Source organism: Rana temporaria, chromosome 2 (genome assembly GCF_905171775.1).
Source record: "Rana temporaria chromosome 2, aRanTem1.1, whole genome shotgun sequence".
Taxonomy (NCBI): Eukaryota; Metazoa; Chordata; class Amphibia; order Anura; family Ranidae; genus Rana; species Rana temporaria.
The window spans coordinates 505,920,689-505,933,186 of record NC_053490.1 but is presented as its reverse complement, the minus strand read 5'-3'; the positions used below and the strand labels follow the sequence as shown (position 1 = coordinate 505,933,186).

The following is a 12,498-nucleotide window of genomic DNA, read 5'->3' as shown; positions in this document are numbered from 1 at the left end:
ACCATAACCACTGCAGGTCTTAACAATTGCCTATACAGTACTAAATATTATGCTGTGGCCCACATATTTAGGGCCCCCTATACCTCTTATGTTGACAGCCACTGATCTGTAGTGTATGTCTATTTTCATCCTCTTTACAGTGGCAGTGAGTGCTGGTCTATTCCTGCTCATTCACAGTTCTGGTCTACAGAGAAGTCCTATTTTGCTTTCCTTCACAGTGCAGATCTAGCCATTTAATTTTTTTTCACAGTTATGGCCTACAGAAGGGGTCTTCAAACTTTCTAAAGAAAGGGCTGGTCTACTGTCCTTCAGACTTCAGGGGGCCCTGTGCGAGCAAACGATGCCCGATCTTTGGTATTAGGGGGAGAAAAAGTTGGTGTCAGTGGTAAGAATAGTTCCCCATTTTTGTTGTCAGTGGAAGGAATTATGCCCCATCATTGCTAAGGGGCGCAGTTTGGAAACCACTGTTCTACAGTAAAGATTTGCTTCACAATGGTGGTCAGTGGTAGCGTGTGGTATGGGTAAGGCAGCTCAGATGTAGTACACTTTTTCGTTATTAGAAATATCACCTGTGTTGAGTGTTGAATGCTCTTTCCCCTTCCTTTCTTTTTCCTTGACTTTGGTGTTCAATGTACAGTAACATGTCTAAAAGTTGATCCAACAATCAGATGAAGGAGGGAGGGCAGGGCTCAAGTCCTGCAGGAACGCAAGGGAACGGAGTTCCTGCACTTTTTTCACAGCAGGAACTCAGTTCCCTTTGCAGGACTAGAGCAGCCGAGCCGCCCGAGCCAATCCTTCACTAAGCGGCGATGCCCAGCTCGAGTCACTGTCAGGGGCAGGCGAACCTTAGTAATCCTTTATGTTACTGGCCGCTTCCTGTATATGGATTCATCAGGTAGTGTGCAGGTATTCCGTCACTTCCTCGATGCCGCAATGTCTCCTGGGAGCTTTTGTCATTGTTCCCAGGAGACATTGCGGAGGTCTGCCGCAAATTATCGTGGGATTTAGAAAGAACTTGCTTAAAAAAAAAATGAGGTTTAGTAAGTATGCATATGAGCGTATCATTTTTTTTTTTTTTTGGTGGGGGAGTGGATCTTGGGTGGGAGTTCCCACACTTTTTTCCCCAGGACTTGACCCCTGAGGGAATGTCACACCCCTTCTGACTGGTGCCCCCTGCTTCTGGATTTATTTGGGTGTGCTGGCCGTCCTGCCCAGGTGACTGCCCTAAACAAGAGGATAGGTATGCAAAGTCCACATCTGGGAATTCAGATCTGTTTAGAGAAATAAATAGCATGAAGTCCAGCCAGTTTTTGGCAATGAGAAAAATAATAATCTATTCCCATGACAGATGGTCATGGTCAGTGCCGGGACAAAGTCATCCAGTGCCCAGGGCAAAGATGCCAAACTGCAACCCCCCACTCCCTTCCTATAGGATTAGGGTCAGGGTGCCCCCATCCCTGCAATAAACCATTGTGCCCAGGGCATCTGCACCTTCTGCACACCCTTTGTCCTAGCTCTGGTCATGGTTTATACGTTATTTGCCTTTTTTATAGGCAGCGTAAACTTGTTATGATGAGCAAACATCAGTAATTATGTTTAAAGTGGAGTTCCACCCAAAAATGGAACTTCCACTTTTTGGAATCCTCCCCCCCTCCGGTTTCACATTTGGCACTTTTCAGGGGGGAGGAGGGAGCAGATATCCTGTGTAGTACAGGTATTTGCTCCCACTTCCTGGCATAGATCACTGCGGTGACCTACGCCACTTCCTGCGCCTACACTGACCTCCCCCGTTGTCTTCTGGGAGACACACAGATTCCAGAAGACAGCAGGGACCAGTGAGGATGGCGGGGGCAGCAGCCATCACCGAGGATGGCGGTGGCAGTAGCCAAGAGCCGAGCGACTGATCGGCTTCGGCAGCCAACATCGCGGGCGCCCTGGACAGGTAAGCGTCCATATATTAAAAGTCAGCCGCTGCAGTATTTGTAGCTGCTGGCTTTTAATATTTATTTCTTTAGGCGGACCTCCGCTTTAAAGTCCAGCAATTTACAGAAACGAGTCAGGTTATTCAAATTTTTGCTATATAGCGCTGGGGGATATCCCGTTTTCTAAGTTAAAGGTATCCTTTAAAAAGCAGCATAGAACAGATTGCAAACAGTCCCCAATATGACAAGAATTTGATATTAATTACAATGTACAATATAATAGCTATACATTTTTGTAATATATTACATGGATGATGGTCCAGGTTCTGGTCTGAGATCACCGTCTATCACAGATGCAGATCTTTCCCTGTGGTTGACCAGGATGAGACTGTCTTCCTTCCATGTTCCGATTATGTACTGGTGATAGGGATCCACAGAATGATCACCTTTTCGAGAGGAAATATGCCAATACATCACCACCAAGGTGCAGAAGGCAAAGCCACTAATAATCAGGAGCATATAGACCAGTTTCTCTGGGTCTTGGTTTGGGTCAATGTTATTTGTAGTAAAATTGTGTGAACACGCAACACATTGGTCCCCTAAGAGGTTCACTAAGGTCTTGTTGATATTTAAGGACTCCATGAGGATACCAGGAATGTTAAAAGACCGCTGTGGAGAGAATAAATGGATATCGGTGAGGTAACCAAGTATTGAATTTATCTTGAAATACGTAGTAAAAGCAGGTCACAATATTTAAAAAATTATGAAGACAAAAAAATATAAAAGTATAAAAATGTAGATTTATTTAAATTCTAGGTGGTATAGTCATTTGACTTATATCCAGGCGTTTTCATCAGACTAAACCGACCGCGTGTGGGCCCCATCGGTTATTTATCCATCGGTTAAAAAATTAGGAACTTGTTTTAAACTTATCTGATGAATAAAAAACCTATAGAAAAAAACGATCGTCTGTGGGCACGTCCATCGGTTAAAAATCCATGCATGCTCAGAATCAAGTCGACGCATGCTTGGAAGCATTGAACTTCATTTTTTTCAGCACGTCGTTGTGTTTTACATCATCGCGTTCTGATACGATCGGTTTTTTAACTGATGGTGTGTAGGCACGACTGATCATCAGTCAGCTTCATCGGATAACTGATGGAAAAATCCATCAGACCGTTTTCATCGGTGCGTACATTCTTATGGACAACTATTTAAGGACAACCCCTGAAACGAGCGTATGGAACAGTTAGGTAAAGGCAGGCCCAAATCTATACCAGCAGCTCCTTCGGCGGTAGTGCTACACTTGGATAGATAACACTGAGTTAGATTCCAACAATCAACAATAATTGGGACTGTATCTACCAAAATGGCACCCTTAGGCCAATGCCAAGAACAGCAGCATCATAAAGCCCATCTAGTCTCATCTTTTTTTTAACTATTAGAACTTTTTTTTCAATCTTTTGCCCCCCTCTGAATATTTTTGTTAAATTCAGAAGCTCTCTGCAGTAGAAATTGTGATTACGGGATTGGGAGGAGTCAAAACACTACAGTTATTTCCCCCCACTGTATACCCAAGAAACAATATTTCCTTTCTTTAGTTTAATAGTCCTTACAGTTAAAAATGAACTAAAATATTCAACATACTTTCTCCAATACCACCTTACAGCACTAGTTTTTACAAAAATAATCACATGACGCAAGAGGCGGGGCTTGTATTAAATGACATCATCATTCAGGCTTAAAACAATGTCTACACACAGCCCTGTCCATAGTGCGTATAATGTATTTTTTTCTGCTGGGGTATTGTGACCCTTTAACATTCTAAGGTTCCAATTTATGCTGCCCGGATAGGCTATAAATACAGAGATCTAATCCAGTTAAATCAGGGCAGACCATAGCATTTGGACAAATATTTATATGTATGCCTCAGGACAAATGGTTAATGTATATATCACATCCGTTTGATGTTAAACATTCCATGCGGTATTTATGGAGCATCCAGGCCATGTTCTCCACAGGTGGCCATATATGGAGCTCCAACACACGTTCAATCATTCCCAGGAAATTGAAGAGCTTCTGTTTTGGATGCGTCTATAATAAAGGAACCATTGTAAAGTCCTTCAGCTTTGAGCTCTTCCAGATGGTCTGTGGTGTGATCATGAACTATATACTTATACCAAGAGAGATAAGCAAAAATAGCAGCCATGTACCTTACAGTTGATTCATTGAATCTTTAATTCAAGTTTGGTCAAGAATATACCCCCCAGTAGGGTGCCCACGTGTCCCGGATTGCCCGGGACTGTCCGGCAATTGACATGTCTGTCCCTGGTCCCAGGCACCTTCATTCCGGGACAATACAATGTCCCGGAACGAAATAGAGGACACAGCCACCCCCTACTAACTAATTACTACATTTCCAGAACTGGTGGCTAGGGTCGGCGCCGCCTGGCATCTTGCAACCAGTGACAATTTACTCTCAGACAGTGAGACCGAGAGCGAAGCCTGCGCCTAGTGCAGCACTGCTCTCCCCACCCACCTCGGCACCTCCTCCTTCTCCAGCACCCAGCGGCAAGCAGCAGGGACTGGTGATATCTTCACTCTCCAGATAGTGGCGCCACTCCTTTCCTTCTACGCATGTGGAGTGACAGCAGCACTGCATCTGGTGGCAGGCTATGGGTGGCAAGCGGCACTGCATCTGGTGGCAAGTGGCACATTCACCTGACAAATAACTCGCTGCCAAATTCCCCATCAACCCCAAGACTACATTTGCTCTTGCCCCCCTCATTTTTTGGGGAGGAAGGTGAGAGAGGGGGTGTGTCCCTGAATGGCAGTTTGGAAATGTGGTCACCCTACCCCCCAGCCTGCTGATTGAACAATGAAGGTGAAGCAGACCATTGATCACGTTCTCCTTCTGCTCATTTCTCTTACTGTCAGCACATGTGCTATGATGTAGAGCAAGGGGTGCCCAACCTTTTGAAGAGCGAGGGCCACTTAAGCGACTTGGTAACTGGTCATGGGCCACAATGAGCAGAGCGGGCAGATGGCAGATGGCAGATCTGTGTCCACTCTGCAAATGCGAGCAGACACGGATACAGCCTGGGCCCTCCCATACGATCAGACGGAACGGGGCAGATCTCTTTCTGTTTTTTTTGCAGATTGGATCGGAGGTAGGCGGGTGTAGTCCATTACATCTGTTGCTCCATAGAGGTGAATGGAGGGTCCGATTGGGTCAGACCAATTGCGTGAAAGGGGATTAAGGCTGCTTTCACACTGATGTGCTGTGGTTTACCCGCACACTGGGGGTGCAGAGCAGTGCACCTGTGGCTTTCCTGCGGGTTAGCTTCACTTTGCTATAGACCTCTATTATATCCTACAGGTGTGTTGCACTTTCTGAAAGTGCACCAAACCCGCAGGTAGTAACAGAGGTCTATGGCACAGTGCAGCTAACCCTGCGGATCAGTTTGAAAGCAGCCCAGTAACCTCTGCAGAACAGGTACCCATATATACACTATGGGCCAAATTCACAGAGAGATACGACGGTGTATCTCCTGATACGCCGTCGTATCTCTGACTTACACTGTCGTATCTATGCGCCTGATTCATAGAATCAGTTACGCATAGATATGGCTAAGATCCGACAGGTGTAACTGTGTTACACCGTCGGATCTTATTTTCGATTTGAAAATGGCGCGGGGGCGTTCCCGCTGATTTACGCTGAATAATATGTAAATCAGCAAGATACGCGAATTCACGAACGTACGCGGACCCGACGCAGTGTTGTTACGACGTTTCCGTAGCGGTTTTCCCGGCGTATACTTACCCCTGCTTCTATGAGGCGCAGCCAATGTTAAGTATAGCCGCCGTTCCCGCGTCGATTTTGAATTTTTTTACGTCGTTTGCGTACGCCGATTCAGAAACCCGCGCGTCGCAAGTTACGCTCACGTTGAAACCGTGTATGGCCAGCCTGTTGGTCAGGGTTCACAAGACTTTGGCCCAAATTCAAGAAGCAATTGCGCCTGCGTAACCATAGTTATGGTTACGCAGCGCAATTGCTTACTTGCCCCGGCGTAACGAGTTCTCCTGATTCAGAGAGCTCGTTACGCCGACTGCAGCCTAAGATATGCGTGGCATAAGGCTCTTATGCCCTCATATCTTAGGCTGCATTCTTACATTGGCCGCTAGGTGGCGTTCCCGTTGTGGTCAGCGTATAGTATGCAAATTGCATACTAACGCTGATTCACAACGTTACGCGAGCCCTGCGTACGCAGTTTATGTCGTTTGCGTACGTCGGGTTTCGCGTATAGCTGCACATGCTAAAAGCAGGGGCAGCCAATGCTAGGGATACCCGTCGTTCCCGCGTCGCAAGGTTTGAAATTTACGTAGTTTGCGTAAGTGAATCGTGAATGGCGCTGGACGCCATTCACGTTCACTTTGAAGCAAATGACGTCCTTGCGACGTCATTTACCGCAATGCACGTCGGGAAAGTTTCCTGACGGAGCATGCGCTCTACGCTCGGCGTGGGAACGCGCCTAATTTAAATGATTCCCGCCCCCTACGGGATCATTTACATTAGGCGCCCTTACGCAGGGCATTTTTGAAGAGCGCCCACGCAAATTACGTGGCTACTGCTTCATGAATGAAGTGTAGCGCAAATAATTTGCGTAGGCGCAGGGTAAAAAGGGTACACTGCGCCTCCGTAAGGAGCGCGCAGCTGTACCTGAATCCACCCCTTTGATACCAAGACAAAAGCAGGTACTTACACCTGTTGACCTGTTGACTTCAAAACATGTAATTAAAGATTTATTTGACTTCTTTGGCCCTGCACATATGCATATTATTATTATGTTTTCAAGTCAACAAGCGTAAGTACCTGCTTTTGTCTTGGTACTTACACATGTTGATTTAAAAACCCTTCCTGACCAGCCCTGGTGTACCTTAATCTCTTGGCACCTACAGCATGCAAAAATGCGGCCTATCGGCGGGTGGCCCTTGGTGCAGAGCGGCCGCATATTTGCATGCAATTTTGCAAAACAACCTGTACCGAGAGCGCACCCCGCCTCTCAGCATCTAAAAGCTTTTAAAGGGCTGGGAGGCATCAGTGCCAAGGGGTTAAATAGGGTCTGTATTCCTGGGGGGTGGGGGGGGGCAGGATCAGTCAATCATGTGAGTGCTGTGATTGTCTGTCATGTCATAGGGCTCACTGCAGAGTTACTGAGCTGTCAGAGATAGCTGCTGTCTGTAATAATGATTGGGAAGTTTGCAGGACCCAATGATGTGACCCCTATGAAAGCCAATCACAGTGAAGCAAGACCAAGAGTGCCCAGCTTGTATGCCAGGAGACCGGAGAAGCCGCCCAGCTGACAACTGAAACATAGGGAACTTGATACCGGAGATCTTGTGCTGTGAAGCAGAAAATGACCAGCGCGCCCTTTGAGAAGTAATCAGGTGGTTCGGGCCTGTTTGGGTGTGAGAGCACATGCTCAACTTCCAATCCTCTTTTTCTTAGACATATCACTAGTGTCACCCCGCAAGCCTTATACACGAGTTTGATTTCTGACTGAACTATAGCGGTCTTTCAAGTTGACTGACGCTGACAAGCGATCGGTCAATCAACTTTGATATTCATCGTACCTTGTTGACTGAGTTTATTTCATCTTTTGCCCCCTTTTGGATTACAAATCTAAAAGTGCACCAACGGCCGCAACGTGGACTCCGTTCTCAAAGTTATTCTTGATATATGTTCAAGCCAGGCCTGGCAAGAAGTATTTTACATTAAGCTGTTTTGCAGGATTGCCCATTAGAGGGAGCTCGCGAGCATAGACTGCCTTATTAATTTAGGTTGGACAACACTACCCTCTAGTTTAAACCCCTTTTCTTTACTTGCTGACTTTCGCAAGGGCCCTTGCAGAGTCATTGTGTGTCAACGTATATTTGTTATTTACCGTATTTATCGGCGTATACCGCGCACTATTTTGCCCTGAAAATCAGGGCAAAATCGTGGGTGCGCGATATACGCCGATATCCGCTTTCCCGCCATGAGTTTGAATACTGCGCCGGCATATACCGAGTGCAGTACACTCGTGAATCTTCGGGCAGTCTCGGCGCCTCTCGCACTGACGTCCTGAGCGTACAGGACGTCAGCGCGACAGTTGCCGAGCCTGCCCGAAGATTCACGAGTGTACTGCGCTCGGTATATGCCGGCGCAGTATTCAAACTCGTGGCGGGAAACGAGCGGGGATGACGCGAGGACGCCGCAGAAGGACCCCGGACCCGCCGAAGAGGACCCCCGACCCGCCGAAGAGGACCTCCGACCCGCCGAAGAGGACCCCTGACCCGCCGAAGAGGACCACCGACCCGCCGAAGAGGACACCCGACCCGCCGAAGAGGACACCCGAACCGCAGAAGGACGCCGGACCCGACGAGGCTGCCGATGGACGCCGCGCAAGACACCAAAACTGTAAGTACAAAAATACAAAAAAACTTTTTTTCCACAGGATTGGGGGCCACTTTAGGGGTAGCGCGTTATACCGCGATAAATACGGTACCTGTTATTCAAACCCATTTCCTTCATTGACATATACAAAGTAAAGTCATTCATTTGGTTTGAACATATTAATTGTGTGACGTGTTTTTCATATGGAGATCGCCCACAGAAGCAGGTAACATTATTATTATATCATCATTGTATGTCATATGCCTTGCTATTGTGGCCTTGACAAATAGAGGTCACAATACACTTGAAATACATTCGGTGTGCCAAGGGAGGGTTCGAGCTAGTTAAGAGGGGCACAGATCAATTAAAGAGAGTAGATCCCAAATCGAATCATCGGCTCCTCCGGGGGTAGCGCTACAAGTATATAAAGTGTAATTGTGTGCAAAATAAAAAACAACCTCCTTCCCCAGCTCCCTACTCTATCTTTTTCACTATCCCCCCTCCCTGTACCTAACTACTCTCTACCCCTTCACCCTTCTTTTCTCTCCCATTTAGAATAACACCACCCCCCACACTCCCTTTCTTTCCTTCTTTTCTCTTCTTCCTTCCTTTACTTTTCCCCTTTCCTTCCTTTCCTTCTCTTCCCTTCTTTACTTCAATTTTCCCTCTATTGATTTTCTTATACCTACATTATTGCCTTTAAAAATACATCAGAATACAGTATATCTAAATCACAATTTTGAGATATTGACATACCCTGCCCTACCACACGTTACTGCATAGTTCCCTTTTCCTCTCACCTGTTGGATTAAACAAAAAAATCGAGACAATGTTAAGGAAGTATTTTCGCTCTTAGTAAGTGATAGCAGATTATATCAAATGGTTTAAAGAATGAAAGAAATCGGTACCCTGATGAGTCTCATTCTGCTATTCAGGCTAGTGCCACGGAACTGGTTAAATACTGTGGGGCAGATTCACAGGGCAAGTACGCCGGCGTATCTACTGATACGCCGGCGTACTTTCAAATTTCCTGCGTCGTATCTTTAGTTTGAATCCTCAAACCAAGATACGACGGCATCTGGGTAAGATCCGACAGGCGTACGGCTTCGTACGCCTTCGGATCGCAGATGCAATACTTCGGCGTCCGCTGGGTGGAGTTTGCGTCGTTTTCCGCGTTGGGTATGCAAATGAGCTTTTTCCGACGATCCACGAACGTACGCGCGGTCGTCGCATTCTCTTATGTCGTCTGTAGTCGGCTTTTTCCGGCGTGTAGTTAAAGCTGCTATTTTGTGGCATATAGATAGACTTGCCATGTTAAAGTATGGCCGTCGTTCCCATGTCGAAATTTGAATTTTTATTTTTTTTTGCTTAAAGGGGTTGTAAAGGTAAAAGTTTTTTTACCTTAATGCATCCTATGCAATAAGGTAAAAAAACATCTGACAGCACCGCCCCCCCCCCCCCCCAGCCCCCGTTTTACTTACCTCACTGTTCGAAAGTCCCGGGCGCGTGCTTGTCATCTTGCTCGGTTCCCAGCCTGGCCGTTGATTGGCTAGGCTGGGCGGATTGATAGCAGCACAGCCATTGGCTGGCGCTGCTGTCAATCACAGCGGATGACGCGGCGCGCCGGGGGGCGGGGCCGAGTGATAAAGTCGGCGGCTATGGCCGCTGCTGTATCACGGGAGCGCGCTCGCAAAAGCTTTCCACCATGCGAGGGAGCTCGCATGAACGTGGAAAGCTTTTGCGAGGAGGAGCCGAGACAGCCGCCGAGGGACCCCAGAAGACACGGATCCGGGTCACTCTGTGCAAAACGATCTGCACAGTGGAGGTAAGTATAACATGTTTGTTATTTAAAAAAAAAAAAAAATTGTACCTTTAGTGTTCCTTTAAGTAGTCCGTGAATAGGGATGGACGTAATGGACGTTGTTGCGACGTCATTTAGCGCAATGCACGGCGGGAAATTTAGGAACGACGCATGCGCATTTCATTCGGCGCGGGGACGCGCTTCATTTAAATGCAACCCGCCCCCAACCCGCCCCAATTTCAAATACGCCGCCGGAAATACACTACGCCGCCGTAACTTACGGTGCGAATTCTTCCTGGATTCGAATTTAAGCCAGGTAAGATACGGCGGCATAGCGTATCTCTGACACGCTGCGCCTGTCCAATTGTATGTGAATCTGCCCCTGTATGTAATGATTGTAATGAGACTGCAATGTTGTCTTAAATAATTATTTGTTAGAAGAGTATGAGGGATGAATGTGAAGCAATTATGACCCTACAAAGGTACCATCCCATATAAAACAATCACCCGAATGAGAACAAAAACCTGCATGTACCTTGCAGGGTCTAATAAATTTTTGTTCTCATTCGGTAATAGTTACATGGTTAGTCAGGTTGAAAAAACTAGTTTAACCATAAAAAAATTAAATAGAAATATTTCTATTAAATAATTATTTGTCATGATATTCCGAGTTCCTTGTAGTCTACTTTTAAATAAAAAAAAGTCTAAAAATTAAAAATGACATATATGAGATAGACGTGCAGGAACAATGGATAATAAAACTATGCTCATAGCTCCATTTCAAGTTAGCCATTAAAGATTATCACCTAAAGTCTAGGGTAAAGATTTTGTACCAGCATAAAAAAAATATATATATACATAATGCACGCTATTTACAACGTTGATTTTTTTTGCTGCCCTGGTTTACAATATCTACCTAGCCATAAAAAAAAAAAAAAAAAAATCTAAGTTTTAGTTAGAGCTTAGCCATCAGAAGCAGAAAACTTACCTTACTGCTTCTTTAGAGATTTGATGGGTTTTCTGTTGATAAGAGGCGGCACTTGACAAAGATAGTTTAACAAAGCTGCTCCATAAATCGCCAGCCACTGGTAACTAGCAGTGTGCCAATGGAAAAGAAAGTTCTGTGCTGATTATTACCTGTCTGACCCAGCTCCCAGATATTATCAGAAGGAAAGATACAAGGACTGCCAAGGGTGGTGCCCAAATCTGCTGCCACTTGTACCTACTATTTTACATCTAATGATGTACGTTTGGAAGCAGGTGTGATCATAATATGGTAAATTGTTCTTGTTTTGCTAGATAGGTGTTCTGAAAAGCTGATCAGGAATGCAGCGAAACATGTAAATCATGTAAATCTAAAAAAAATATTCACCGGTTATAGATGTCAGTAGCCCACAGTCAGGGTGTGCTGTATTTCTGCGATGTCATGGTGTATCCTGATGGAAAAGCAAATACATCTGTCCACTCAGAGAAAGAACGTACAGATAAAAAGGGAACTGTGTTGTATTCCAATAATGCAAAAGTGTCAATCCATCATTGTAGGGAACAAATGTTAGATCTGCTAAAATGGCAGAAACTTGCTTGTCAGCTATAACAATTGGGTTTAGGGTCATTCAGCTGAAGGTCAAGTGGCCTGAAGCCCTGGATGCACTGCCCCGGGGACATGGACAGAAGCAGGGATGAGCGATTCTTCTCAGGTTCGACTTGCCAGTAGGGATGAGCCGAGCACCCCCCCGTTCGGTTCGCACCAGAACCTTCGAACGGACCGACAGTTCGCGCGAACATTAACGTCTATGGGACTCGAACGTTCAAATTCAAAAGTGCTCATTACAAAAGCCTAATATGTTATTGTCGTAAAACGTCTTTGAGAACCCAGGTCTTGCCCCAGGGAACGTGTATCAATGGAAAAAGAGTTTTAAAAACTGTAGTTTTTTTCTGGAGCAGTGATTTTTATGATGCTTAAAGTGAAAAAAAAAACGAAAAATTCCTTTAACTACGGCGGCAGGTCGGCTCCCCTGCGCGAGAGCCCATACAATAACGTTGGCTCTCTTAGCGGCCACTAGGGGCGCGTGCGCGCCCCCTGCTCATCCATGCCCGCGGGCACCCGCGATTGCTTGTTACAGAGCAAGGATTGGGAGCTGTGTGTGTAAACACACAGCTCCCTGTCCTGTCAGCAGGAGAAATGCCCGACCGTCTGTTCATACAATGTATGAACAGCGATCAGTCATTTCCCCTAGTGAGGCCACCCCCCCTACAGTTAGAACACACCCAGGTAACATACTTAACCCCTTCCCCCGCCCCCTATTGTTAACCCCTTCCCTGCCAGTGGCATTTTTATA

General features: G+C 46.1%; 1 long non-coding RNA gene across 1 annotated transcript; it reads right to left on the bottom strand.

The window, feature by feature from the left end:
* Positions 1–2,164: 2,164 nt before the first annotated feature.
* LOC120928698 lies at positions 2,165–11,693 on the bottom strand. The gene is made up of 3 exons (XR_005747304.1): positions 11,148–11,693; positions 9,115–9,158; positions 2,165–2,591 (listed from the first exon to the last, which is right to left on the bottom strand). It is a non-coding gene; the product is annotated as an uncharacterized LOC120928698 (long non-coding RNA).
* Between the last annotated feature and the right edge of the window lie 805 nt (positions 11,694–12,498).